A 12314-nucleotide genomic window follows, 5' to 3' on the forward strand; every position below is an offset into this window, starting at 1 on the left:
TGGATCACGTAGTTGAGGTGCTCTCCGGTGGGTGCGACAAGGAGCACACCGGCACCGGCGCCTTGCAGTGAGAAAGCTCCATCAAAGTACATGATCCAGTCACGGTCTACTTCCTTGCCGGGGAGGGCGGTCTCTTGGATTTCTTCGTCAGGTGTTGAGGTCCATTCCGCAATGAACTCTGCCAAGACTCTGCTCTGGATTGTTGAGGTACATTCAAACCTCAACCCAAAGCTCGACAACTCCAACGCCCATTCCACAATCCTTCCGGTTGCATCTGGGATGTGCAGTATCCGTTGTAACGCGAGGCGGGTGACGATAGTGATCTCGTGGGCTAGGAAGTAATGACGTAGCTTCCTCGAGGCCATAAGGAGGCCAAAGAGCAATTTCTGCACATCGGAGTACCTCGACCTAGCCCCCTGCAAGAGGGAGATGACAAAGTAAACCGGGTGCTGCATCATCTTCTTCTTCTGCACCACTTCACCTGAGTGTACAGGCATTGCCCTAATGGCGTCAGACTCTGCCGGGGGCCTTGCCTTGCCGGCACCAGGCCCTATCGGGGGAATCTTTGGCTCGCTGTCCGCTGGTTCTGCCGTCGCCACTGCCTCCTCGTCAACCTCCCTCTGTGCCACCAGTGCAGCGCTGGCCACTTGATTTGTTGCCGCTAGATACAACAGCAACGATTCTTGTGGTTTAGGCGCAACCAGTATTGGTGTGGAGGAAAGGTATTTCTTCAGATCCTGCAATGCCGCCTCAGCTTCTGGGGTCCACTCCATTGGGCCTGCCTTCTTTAAAATTTTGAAGAAGGGAAGAGCGCGCTCGGTGGACTTGGAGATGAATCGGCTCATGGCGGCGACGCAGCCGGTGAGCCGACGCACATCCTTGATCCGCTTGGGCGCCTCAATCTGTTCAATAGCCTTGATCTTGTCTGGGTTTGCCTCGATCCCACGCTACGACACAAAGAACCCGAGAAGTTTGCCGGATGGAACGCCGAAGACACACTTCTCAGGGTTCAGCTTGAGGTTGATCTTGCGCAGGTTGGCAAACGTCTCTTCTAAGTCTTGCACAAGAGTTGCCCTGTCCTTGGTTTTGACCACTATGTCATCCACATATGCTTCCATATTTCTATGTAGCTGGGGTTCAAAACCAATTTGGACTGCTCTTGCGAATGTTGAACCAGCACTCTTCAACCCGAAGGGCATCCGTAAAAAGAAGTACGTACCACATGGGGTGATGAATGCCGTCTTCTCTTCGTCTTCTTTCATCATGAAGATCTGGTGGTAGATCGAGTAGGCATCGAGGAATGATAGCAACTCACAGCCGGCTGTGGAGTCAACAATCTGGTCGATGCGCGGCAATGGGAAGGGGTCCTTAGGACAAGCCTTGTTGATATCTGTGTAGTCAATACACAGTCTCCACTTCCCATTTGCCTTGCGCACAACCACTGGATTGGCCAACCACGTTGGGTGGAGCACTCCCCTCACCAAGTGTGCTGCTTCTAGTTTCCTAATGTCCTCTATGATGAACTCTTGTCGTTCCAAAGCCTGCTTCCTGACCTTCTTCTTGACGGGCCATGCATGAGGACAGACAGCAAGATGGTGCTCAATCACCTCCCTGGGAACGCCGGGGATGTCGGACGCTTGCCATGCAAACACGTCGACATTCGCCCGTAGGAAGGTGACGAGCGCGCTTTCCTATTTACTGTCAAGGGTGGAGCTTATGGTGAAAGCCCCTCCCATGCCATCCTCTTTGATGGACACCCTCTTGGTCTCTGGTGGCGTAGCTTTGGATTTCTTGCTCTTGCCGGTCGAGCTCTCTGGCACGTCCTCGACGGCAGCGCAACATTCCGAAGATGTGCGCTTGCCGGGGTGAGTGCAAGAGGTCTTGCCGGTCTTCTTCTTCCCTCCTGGGGCTCCAGTGGCAGGAGCAAGTGACTTGGCGGCAGCTGCTGCAACTGCTTCCCGGTAAAGTAGGTCGACGCAGATCAGCGCGTCCTTCTTGTCGGAGGGGACGGTGATGATGTTCATCGGCCCAGGCATCTTCGGCGTGTTGTAGGCGTAGTGTGACGCCGCCATGAACTTGGCCAGTGCCGGGCGGCCGAGGATCCCGTTGTAGGGCAAGGGGATCTCGGCTACGTCGAAGACAATCCTCTCCGTCCTGTAGTTCAGCTCGCCTCCAAACGTCACAGGCAGTGTGACCTTCCCCTTCGGCTGGCTCCTTCCCGGGTTGACCCCCTGAAACGTACACGTTTCCTCGAGGTCTCCATCAGGAATTTGCAGTCTCTTGATCACAACGGGCGATATCAAGTTCAGACCGGCCCCGCCGTCAACCAGCATCTTGTTCACCTTGAGGTTGCGTATTGTTGGTGAAACCAACAATGGCAAACACCCGACCGCAGTCGTGCGGTCAGGGTGAGCCTCGGCGTCAAAGATGAGGGGCGTGCTGGACCACTTCAGTGGCTTCTGAGCGTCGAACGAGGGCTCCGCTGCTGTAATCTCACGCGCCCACTGTTTAAGCTGGCGGTGAGAAGTATGTAGAGAGGCACCACCGTCGACGCACACGGCCTCCGTAGCCTTCTGGAACACTTGCTCGCTGGACTCGTCGTCCTCGTCATGGTCATCATCTTCTTGCTTTTTGTCATGGCCCCGAGCGGGCCTCTCTTGCTGGTTGTCCTTGCCGCGGCGGCCTCCTTGGCCGCCATGCTTCTTGCGGGATCCCTCGGCACCATCTTGGTCCTTCTCCTTGTCCGCCTCTCGTACTCAGCGTTTTGCTTCTCAGCAAGCAGCTCGACTTGTCGGCAGTTCTGGAGGTCGTGGCCTTTGGTGCGATGGATCTTGCAGTATTGCTTGCCGGAGCTTCCTGGCTTGTCGGCAGCCGCCAAGGCCCGGCAGGCGGCACACCCGGCAATCTCCTTGCCGGGGTCGTCTGCCTTGGTCTTCTTGGCGGCGCCGGTGCTGTCGGATCCCTCGACGGCAAGCACGGCCTTGCCCTTTCGTTTTCTGTTGCGACGCCGGCCTTTCTTCGTTGGGGCAGCGACGTCTTCATCGGTATAGTCGGTTTCTGCACCCGCGTCTTCGCCGGGGTACTTCCTTCCCTCTTCAGCCCGGGCGCATCTGTCGGCCAGAACATAAAGTTCAGCCATATCCTTAACCTTGTTCATCGCCAACTCTTCGCGCATCTTGCAATTGCGCACGTTCTGATGGAACGCGCTGATCACGGCGGCGGGATGAACGTCGCGGATGTTGTACTGCACCCGGCTGAACCTCTGGATGTACTTGCGCAGGGTTTCCCCTTCCTTCTGGGGAATGATATGCAAATCACTCGCCTGGCCGTGAGCTTGGTGGCCTCAAGTGAAGGCACCAACGAACTCATGACACAGGTCCGACCAAGAAGAAATGGAATCCACCGGCAAGTGCATCAACCAAGACATGACATTGGGCTTCAGTGCCAACGGGAAGTAATTGGCGAGCATCGTCGCGAGCTCCTGCAGCTTGCATCGCGATGGTGTAGATGCTGAGGAACTCCGACGGGTGGGTCTTGCCGTTGTACTTCTCGCCAACGTCAGGCTTGAACGTGCGGTGGGACGGCCACTAGAACTGCCGCAGCCCATGGGTAAAAGCTGGGCAACCCACCTCGTAAGGCAAGCCACCGGAGCTTCCCGGCGCTGGGTGGTCCATAGCGGGTCCCGCCCGCTTGTCCGACTGGTGGCGCGTATCGCGCCAGCGCTCGATAGTGGTTCGAGCATCTTCGTGAGCTCGTTCTCGAAGAACTTGGCGCTGGTCGCGGTGAGTCCGCGGGTCAGACGATGCTATGGAGATGTTGTCGCAAGCGTCGTCACGACGAGCCGTCATTCGCGATGGCTGGCGTAGAGGAGGGGAGTGCACCGTGCCCGCAGCACCCCTGGTCCTTCCACCGTCAAGATGCGGTGGCTCGACGGAGCACCGACCCGAGGGCCCCACCGGTCGCGGGTCATTGTTGGCGACGGCGACGAGGCTCCGGATGGAGGTTCTCCATTTGTCGAGCTTCTCCGCAGCAGGAGGGAAGTCGAGGAGTAGCTGCGCGCGCGCCAAGGCTTCTGTTGGCGTGGGTGGTGGCGAAAGCTGCATGGACCGCGGTGCGCTTCGACTTCCAACTACGTTAGAAGGAGCTCTACCACGGCCCAGCGGCTGCGTGCCATCTTCGTCAGCGCTTCGACTCCCTCGTCCCGCGGACGATGCACAGGGCTCTTTCCAATGCGGTGTCCGGGGTCTTCAGTGTGGTGACGCTGCTCGTTGCGTGCACCCTGGGAGGAGCTCGCTGTGGGCGCCGGAGTGGGCGTCTTGGAGGCGACTGCGCCACGCGGGGGCGGCACAACGACGCTCCTGGAGGGCCCCGTGCCGCCTGCGGGGGGGCCCAACTCCGTCTTTGGATCCGGTGACGTGTGGCCGGTTATCCGGCACGCGTACGACGCCGCTCGCCAGGCTCTGACTGCCAGGGTGGTACTGCTGCTCGCGGACCGCGGCCCGGGTCCTGTCCGCGACCGCTCCGCTGCACGCTCGCACTAGCACGGGCCGTTCGGCTCCCGACGAGCCGATCGCCGTGGCCGTCTTCTTCATGGGAGCAATGGCGACGAAGAACCGCTAGACTAACCACTAGACCAGATTCTCACAATTGCGCCCCCTACCTGGCGCGCCAAAGATGTCGGTGTGGAACGACACCTATGGGATCACAAGAATCCCTACTACGGTTGCCGGGGCACAGGGTTGCGAGAAGAGCGGGACAAGCAGTCAGCACAAGGGTCATTTACCCAGGTTCGGGCCGCGAGGATGCGTAAAACCCTAGTCCTTCTTTGGTGGGTGTATTTCAGAGAGTTCTTGAGCTCTCGAACTAGCTATGGTGGGTGCGTAGTCCCAAAGAGCCGAATCCTTCTCCAGTATGCCATGGGCCTCCTTTTATAGTCGAAAGGGGCTGCCACAGTGGCATACAGGAGGTGGAAAGGCGTACAGTATTGAGAGCTTATCGCTCGTATTACAGGACAAGACGCATTTAATGCACCGCTGAGGTGTCCCCTAGCTTTATCGGGGCGGGAGCGAGGCCCGTCCCGTCCGTCGCCGCTCCTCGTTGCTTCGACACGCGCCCTGGCCAGCGATGCATGCGGCACCATGTAGGCAGGCAGGCAGCTGAGGTGGCACGGTGGTGGAGCCTTCACGAAGATTTGCATGCTGCCACGCAGGCGTGTGCTGAGTTTGCCTGGAAGCTGCATGTCGCCACGCAGGTGCCTGCCCAGTTGGTTGGGTTGGGAGCTGCATGCGAACGGCGGTGGAAACTTGGTTGGTGCGGGCCTGGAGGTGGCCCCGCTGGCTTCTTTGGCGAGGGCCTTGCCGGGTGGCTCGGCAAGGGTCTCGCCGTGGCGTGCTGTCATCCCCGGCAAGGATCATGCCGGGGGTCTTGTGGCTTTCCTTGGCAAGGATCTCGCCGAGGATCGTTGTCTTCCAATCCTCATCTAATCTTGAACATTCCTTGTCTTCACAAAGATCTGCATGCCACCATGGAGGTGCCTCCGGAGCCCTGGCCCAACGTAGTTGATGGTGTTGGAAACCGTGGGCTCAAGGGTGGTGTGTTCCGCTGGTGGGGGGCGAGTCGCCCCGGCAGGGGTCTTGCCGGGGCCGCTAAGGTTGCCCCGGCAAGGGTCTTGCCGGGGGAGCCTGTTTTGTCCCTCTGCTCTTTGTGGTCTTGGCCTTGGCATCGTCTTGCTTGTCTTGGGCTTCGGTTTTACCTTGGTTCACCTCCCCTGCTCTGCTTGGTGCGGTCGTGGGCGCGGCTCCGACTGTCCGTGCACAGGTAAAGGGGTACAAAGATGCGCCCCTTCTTTTGTACACCGACATTAAGCAGTCGTTATTAATTTATACAAACAGTTCAACTCAACAGCTGAACCGACCAAACTTCTCCCCAATTGTTGCCAACCACATACTAAAATAGATAGTTCAACTATATATACTAGCTAATTTTAAGTACGCTGTACAGTTCGACCACACATCTATAGTCAGATGAATTGAACAAAATACCCCCTAAATACTACTACTACCACAGAGGGGCTTTGTGCAACTTCTGGCAGCCTCTCCTCTGCCGAGCACGCTCAGTAAGAGGCAGAGGAGGAGGAGGAGCCTACCGACGAGCTGGACAAATGCAATATGGCGCCTGCCGCTGCTGCACGTTCAGCGACGCTCGCCAGCTCGAACGCCCACTGCCGCTCCAGACGATCCCTCTCGAAGCGGCCGGACTACTCGTAGATCTCCTGATTCCTCGCCTCTAGGTTGGCGTGTGCTATGGCCACGGCTGCGGTAAGGCTCTTTGCATGCTCGACGAGGCGCTCCTCCTCCTCCCGCGGAAACTCGATGTAGCGCGCAAGGTCCCTGACGGACATGTGGGCCTCCACCTTCTCCTCCCTCCTTCAGGCGGCGATGGTGGAGCGGGTGATGATCCCGGTGGGCTGGCGGCCACGGCGGCCGACGATGGGGTGGCGGCCACGACCACCACCTCCCGCCTTCGGGCCGCGGTGGCGGAGCGGGTGATGGCTGCGGTGGCCAGCCGTGGGGTGACGGCCACGACGGCTACCTCCCGCCTTCGGGCCGCGGCGGCGGAGCGGGAGATGGCCCTGGCTTTCGACGGTGGTGTGGCGGCAACGGCGGCCGGCAACAGCTGCCAACGGGCAGCGGCAGCGGAGCGTGTGGTGGGTGATCCGCGCACACCCAACAGGGACGCCACGTGCACTACACTACGCCGGGGACTACACCGCCGCTGCGGTGTAGCCTCCCAGCTGGAGCTGTCCTCTGATGACGGCGGAGTGGCTGAGCGACAACGACGGACCGGTGCCAGTGGCGATTGTGGGAGAAGCAGACAAGATAAGCTTCAGGGAGGGAGGGGAAAATGCGACGCAGGACTAGCCGGCCGTGAGGGTTTTTATAGCAGGCCGGTAAGCATTGGGATTTTTGGGTATTTCACCGAGTCGGGCGGGAAGCTTGCGCGGGAACCTACGAGCTTGCGTGGGAACGGGCTCACCGACGATTCATTGGTGCCACCGTTTGGCCAAAAGAACGCCCCCGCGCGCTGCGCAAGCTTGCGCTGTAAGCCGTCTGCGGCAGCGAGGTGACAAGACGTGCGAGAGGAGGACGAGAGGACACGTACACATACAGTTAATAAAAAAACGTTTGCGATTTAATTACCTACTATACCCCCGTCCTGGTTTATAAGTAGGATTTAACTAATAAAATACGAATGCATGTCGCCATAGATTATATCGTTGGAGTCGTATTTGAACATAGTTTCCAGCTATACAATTTTTGTAACATGCATTAACACTTTTTTGGTTAAATTTAAGGTTATACACCAGCAAGCGTTTGCCCGCAACACACACGGCTTATTCCATCACAAACAGCTCGGATGGATCAACTGTCTGCCACGTATCGCACACGCAACTCTAATCTGATTTGTGTTTGATGTCTCCGACATTGCTCGCACAGTTCGTCTTTTTTGCCACGTATCACTGTGTCGTCCTCTGCTCACGTCCCTCGGCAAGTTCTGCTCGCCGTTAGGCACCGCAGCGCGCTCTGCTCGCCGTTAGGCGCCGCGGCACGCGCTGTCGCGTCCGTTGGCGCGCTTTGCTCGCGTGTGTCGGCGCGCTCGACTTGTGGACAGCTTTTCCTTGCGCGTTCAACTGCTATATATATATATATATATATATATATATATATATATATATATATATATATATATATATATATGGTTGCTCGCCGTTGAGGCGAACGCGGAGCGCTCTGCTCGCGTCCCTCCGCACGCGCTCTGCCAGCGGTTGGGCATGCGCACGATCACGTCAGGGGCCCCATATGCATGCAGTTGCGCCGCGCGCGTTGCCACGCGATGCAGTTACGTGCAGCACGATGGAGTTACGCACTGCAAATTAGAACTACCATCAGAGCCTGCCGATATTCTTGGCCGTCCGGCTTCCCCTTTAATTCCAGTGGCCATTATAACCTTAGTCTCTTCAACCTTTCGATCGCGCCCCACAACACAACAAGCACACCCACGACGACACGTAGAGAGGGGATGTCTGGCGGCGCTCCAATGGAGTTCGGCGAGCATAGAGTGGAGACCCACGCGAGGGAGATGGATCTCTCGTTGGTGTACACCATCGACCCGGCCGTGGTGGACGACTACATCAACAGCGTTGAGCAATTACTTGCTGGAGACAAGTACAAGGTGGTCGGATCGACCTCCAGTACACTGCCAGTTGTCCCGGCATAGATCAGAAGGTTGTCGTCGCCCAGTTGTGCGTGCGCCATCATGTCCTCATCTACCACTACTGCATGGCCACAGACCCTTGCGACAGTTTCAACAGGTTTGTCAACAGCACTGACTACAAGTTCACCACGGTGGATACCACCAACGATGTAAAAGCGCTCAGTGTTACGGGCTTGGACTGCAAGAACCTTGTCGAAATCCATGACCACTACAGGGTCTGGGGCAGCACGAAGGACTCCCTGGTCGAACTAGCCTCGGCCATCATCGACCCCTACTATGAAAAGATGAAGCAGGATACCCAGAGAATAAGTCATGTATCCTGGCACGGGGCCTGGATGCGGCAACTGGATGAACCTCACCTCAGGTTTGTGGCCAAGAGCGTGTACACATGCTACGAGATGCACATGCGGATCGTTGACATGAGGAAGTGCCTCGTTACCCAAATCGACGAGCCCGGATCGAGCCACAAGCAGAGCAAGCGTCACAAGAAGTAGATGATGATCAGATGATCGTTTATGCTCGTTAATCATGCATGTAATATATAGTTTACTTTATTGGTGTGTGGAAATGTCATGTGCGTAGTAGCCACCTACGTAATTATGCATGTAATAGTTTACTTTGGTGTGTGCAAATGCCATGGTTGTAGTAGCCACCTCTGTAAGTGGATGTTTAATTTGGTTATGCAAGCATATCCTTATAAGTGTGTGTGTATATATAGATGTTGTTGTTCTGTATGCAATCCCATCGCACAACACGCATGTCTTATTAGCAGCAACCGTCTGTGTTATTATCGGTCTTCACACACATTTATGATTACAGACCTGTTTGCCGCGTATCACACACATCTTGTTAAGTTTAACCGTTTCTGTTCTCATGTCTCAACGTAAACAGTTCATCCGAGTGAACCACATGCCGTATATCGCACAGACCTTGATATGGCTGACCGTTTCTTTTGTGTTGCCTAATCACAAACAGTTAATCCAAGTGAACCGTGTGTTGTGTATCGCACACGCCTTCATCTGGCTGCCCGTTTCTTTTGTTCCTCCTCATCGCAAACAGTTAATTGAACTGAACCGTATGCCCTTCATCGCACACGCAACTAAAACCTGAACCGTGTTTGATGCATCCGTCACCGCAAACGTTTTATACATTTCTGACGGTTTTCATACAGCACTGTTTACGATTATTGCATCACACATAGTTTCTCGAAGGGTCTCTGATCGTAGTGTCGCGTTAGAAGCATCCTACAGTAGTGAGGGTTTGCATGCTATCAGTAAAATATGTTGATAAAAAATAGGCACATTGCAGATTCATCAGATTAAATCAAGCCACATGGAAAACTCATTTATCCAAACCAAGCATGATTAAGAACTAGGAAATATAGCACTTGTATATGTTTCTCATGTATTAAGTGCAGCTAAATTTTGTTTATTCCTCACATGCACAACGATACAAAATTCTCCCCACGACAATTGGACATCACATTGAACCAAGTAGTTAACTAAACACCACAACAAATGAACCAAACATTAACTGAGCACCACATTGCACAATATAACATGCTCCTAATGGAAGATCAGACAGTTAACCAAACCAAGCATGCTTAACAACTTGGAAATAGAGAAATTGTATTTGTTTCTCATGTATTTAGTACAGCCAAATTCGATTTACTTATCACATGGTATACAATAACATAATGCACCCACAACTATTGAACATCGCACTGCATAATTGAACCAAACATTAACTAAACACCACAACAAATGAACCAAATGTTAACTGAGCACCACATTGCACAATGTATAACATACTAGAAGATCAGACAGTTAACCAAACCAAGCATGCTTGACAACTTGGAAATATAGCAATTGTATTCGTTTCTCATGTATTTTACAAAGATAAATTCAATTTATTTCTCACATGGAAGACAATACAAAATTGCAGCCTGAAGAATTGAACATCACATTTGCAGAATTAAACCAAATAGTTAACTGAAGATGACAACTAATTAACTAAACAGTTAATAAGTGAGCACCACACTGCACGACATATAGAACATATACACTAGAACAAATTGCATGGTAAAATTAGATAGCACAATTCACTAGAATTTGTTAGGGAAAGGAAGGAGCAGCACACGCAACGGGTAAACCGAGCATGCTTAACCAGCATAGCTAGCAAGTGCTCCTCCAAGATCTAGGGGTCGGCATGAATGGCAGCCATCGCGACCTCATCCGCGCGTGCGGCCGCGATTTGCTTCTCCGCTGCCAAATGCTCCTTGAGCTCCTAGCTATATTGCGTGCACCATGGCTTAGGGCGGTGCTTATTTGGTGGAGGGTCGGTGATTTGGGTGAAAGGTGTCGCACCGACAGTCAGGGCATGTGTGATGTGGAAGGAGGAGGATGGGGGTCGGGTGTGGATTACCTGCTTGGATAGACGAGGCCGAGCAGCATGAAGGAGGGTCGTCGGGCGAGGAGGCGGGGCTGCAAGCAAGGAGTGAAGGTTTCAACTTGGAAAGGAAGGCGGAAACAGGGGAAATGTGACTTTTGGTAAGGGGGAGGGTGTCGGTGTCAAAACCGGCGGATCTCGGGTAGGGGGTCCCCAACTGTGCTTCTAAGGTCGATGGTAATAGGAGATGGGGGACACAATGTTTTACCCAGGTTCGGGCCCTCTCTATGGAGGTAATACCCTACTTCCTGCTTGATTGATCTTGATGAATATGAGTATTACAAGAGTTGATCTACCACGAGATCGTGATGGCTAAAACCCTAGAAGTCTAGCCTGTATGACTATGATTATCCTCCGGACTAAGCCCTCCGGTTTATATAGACACCGGAGGGGACTAGGGTTGTACAAAGTCGGTTACAGAGAAAGGAATCTTCATATTTGGTCGCCAAGCTTGCCTTCCACGCCAAGGAGAGTCCCACCCGGACACGGGTAGAGTCTTCAGTCTTGTATCTTCACAGCCCATTAGTCTGGCCCATGTCCAACAGGCTAGACGCCCGAGGACCCCTTAGTCCAGGACTCCCTCGGTAGCCCCTGAACCAGGCTTCAATGACGAGGTGTCCGGCGCGCAGATTGTCTTCGGCATTGCAAGGCGGGTTCCCCTTTCCGAATATTTCAAGATAGTCTTCGGACGCAACGAACGTGTCCGGATCCGCAACACAAGTACCACACCCAACCGCAGAGAGTATAATATTTCACGAGTCCAATCCGCTGACAACTTTTTGTAAGGTGACATCACGTCTGCCCGGTCATTATTTCTAACTGTTTTCATCTATCGGTCCACGTTTCGAGATGCGTCATTGGCACGTCTTGTCAAAGCAGAGATTGTGTCCCCTTATTGCGGGATTCTCATCAATACGGGCGTGGGTAATCCAACCGTGCCGTTTGCACAGCCCTTGGGAACGGGCGAGTTTTAAGGCGAGTGGGGAGGCGCTTGATATTCACTACCTTTATAAGGAGATAAGGATTCCCTTTTCTTCACCCACGCCTTCTCTCTTTCTCTGCCCTTCCATTCTCGAGCTCTAGCGCCCAAGTCCTCATCTTTTCCACCTTAAGAAAGCACTCAACCATGTCTGGATCTGGATCGCAAGGCAAGTGGATGGCCTCCTCCGTCAAGGAGAAGGACATCACCGAGCTTCGGGAGGCCGGGTATCTGGCGAAAGAAATCGCCCACCGGCTTCCGGCCAAGGGGCAAGTCATCCCCACCCCGAAGCCCAATGAGAGGGTGGTGTTCATCCCCCATTTCATCCGCGGGTTAGGGTTTCCTCTCCACCCTTTCGTCTGCGGACTTCTGTTCTATTACGGGCTAGATTTCCATGATCTAGCCCCCAAACTCCTTCCTCAACATCTCGGCATTTATTGTCGTGTGCGAGGCCTTCCTCCGCATTCCTCCACACTTCGGATTGTGGCTCAAGATATTCAACGTGTAGCCGAAGGTGGTGGATGGCCAACACGCTGAGTGCGGAGGTGCCATGGTGAGCACGATGCCCAATGTCACATGGACCAAAGGCACATTTGTGGAGACCGTCAAGGAG

This window comes from Aegilops tauschii, chromosome 7 (assembly GCF_002575655.3).
Source record: "Aegilops tauschii subsp. strangulata cultivar AL8/78 chromosome 7, Aet v6.0, whole genome shotgun sequence".
NCBI classification, from domain to species: Eukaryota; Viridiplantae; Streptophyta; class Magnoliopsida; order Poales; family Poaceae; genus Aegilops; species Aegilops tauschii.